The following is a 2,448-nucleotide window of genomic DNA, read 5'->3' as shown; positions in this document are numbered from 1 at the left end:
ATAATAAGGATCAGAGCAGGAACAAGCAATATACAATTTTTTAAAAGATCAATAAAACAAAAAGTTTTCTTTTTGACAAGATAAATAAAACTGACAAACCATTAGCTAGACTATTTTTAAAAATATAGATGATCCAAATAAATAATATTAGAAATGACACCAAAAAAAAAAAAAGACATTACAACTGATACCACAGAAATACAAAGGATTGTTACAGACTATTATGAGTAAATTTACAGCAACAAATTGGAAAGTCTCAGAGAAACATAAATTTCTGGACAAATACAACCTACCAAGATCAAACCCAGAAGAAATAGAAAACCTGAACAGAACAATAATGAGTAATGAGACTAAATTCACATTTTATAAGTCTCTTTCTAAAGTAAAACCCAAGACCAGATGGCTTCACTGTTAAATTCTATTAAATTTTTAAAGAAGAACCAACACCAATTACTTTCAAAAATTTTTTTAAATATTGAAAAGGAGAGAAGTCTTCCAACTCATTCTATAAGGCCAGCATTACCTTGATACCAAAACCAGAGAAGGGGACACACACACACACACACACACACACACACACACACACACACACAGGCTAAGATCCCATATGAATATAGATGCAAAAATTCTCAGCAAAATACAAGCAAACCAAATCCAACAGGACATTTAAAAAGGTTATACAACATGATCAGGATTTATCCAGGGAAGCAAGGATGGCTCAACATATACAAATTAATAAATGTATAAATGTGATGTATCACACCAAAAGTATGAAGGACAAAAACAATATGATCATCTTAATAGATGCAGAAAAACCATCTGTTAAAATTCAACATCACTTCATTAAAAAAACTCTCAACAAATTAGGTATAGAAGGAAAGTACCTCAAAACAATAAAGGCCAGATATGACAGACATACAGCTAACATCATACCAAACAGGGAAAGGTTGAAAGCTTTTCCTCTAAGATCTGGAACAACACAAGTTTGCCCACTTTTACCAATTCTCTTAAACATAAAACTTGGCATCCTAGCCAGAGCAATGAGGCAAAATAAAGATCTCTACAATGAAAACCATAAAAACAATGATGAGAGATATTAAAGAGAACACATAAAAAATGGAAAGATATACCAAGTTCATGGTTTGGAAAAGTTAACATTGTTAAAATAGCTACATTGACCAAAGAGATCTACAGATTCCATGCAATCCCTATCAAAATACCAATGACATTCTTCACAGAAACAGAAAAACAATCCTAAAATTCAGGAATCACAGAAGACTCTGAATAGCCAAATCATCTTGAGCAAAAAGAACAAAGTTGGAGAAGACATACTACCTGATTTCAAAATATATTTCAAAACAATAGTAATCAAAACAGCATGGCACTAGCATACCATGCCGGGTGTATGGCAAAACTGCAACCTCCGCCTCCCAGGTCCCAGTTCAAGCAATTTTCCTCCCTCAGCCTCCCTAGTAGCTAGGATTACAGGTACATGCCACCATGCCCAGCTAATTTTTGTATTTTTATTAGAGACAGGGTTTCACTGTGTTGGCCAGGCTGGTCTCAAACTCCTGATCCTAAGTGATCTGCTCACCTTAGTCTCCCGAAGTGCTAGGATTACAGGCGTGAGCCACCACGACCAACCACGCCATCTGATTTTTGACAAAGACACCAAAACATATCGGGGAAAGACAGTCTCTTAAATAAATGATGCTGGGAAAACTGAATATGCATATACAAAAGAATGAAATCAGACTTCTATCTTTTACCATATTAAAAAATCAACTCTAAATGGATTAAAGACTTACATATTCTGTCTGAAACTACTACAGAAGAAGAAACGCTTCATGACTTTGGTCTGTGCAAAGATTTTTTGGGCAAGATTCAAAAGCATATACAACAAAACATAAATAGACAAGTGGGTTTATATCAAACCAAAAAGCTTCTGCACAGAAAGGAAACAACCAAAAGAGTGAAGACATAACTTACAGAATGGGAGAAAATATTTGCAAACTATCCATCTGACAAGGGATTAATATCCAAAATAAATAAGAAACTCAACGGCCGGGTGCAGTGGCTCATGCCTATAATCCTAGCACTTTGGGAGGCCAAGGCAGGTGGATCACCTGAGGTCAGGAGTTTGAGACCAGCCTGACCAACATGGAGAAACCCCGTTTCTACTAAAAATACAAAAAATTAGCCAGGCATGATGACACATGCCTATAATCCCAGCTACTCAGGAAGCTGAGGTTGGAGAATAGCTAGAACTCAGGAGGCAGAGGTTGCAGTGAGCCAAGATTGCACCATTGCACTCCAGCCTGGCAACACAAGCAAAACTCCATCTCAAAAAAAAGAAAAAAGAAAGAAAGAAAGAGAGAAAGAGAGAAAGAAAGAAAGGAAGAAGAAAGAAAGAAAGAAAGAAAGAAAGAAAGAAAGAAAGAAAGAAAG

The sequence above is a fragment of the Sapajus apella genome, unplaced genomic scaffold (genome assembly GCF_009761245.1).
Source record: "Sapajus apella isolate SASKATOON/1434 unplaced genomic scaffold, GSC_monkey_1.0 scaffold264, whole genome shotgun sequence".
NCBI lineage: Eukaryota > Metazoa > Chordata > Mammalia > Primates > Cebidae > Sapajus > Sapajus apella.
This window is presented reverse-complemented; position numbering follows the sequence as displayed.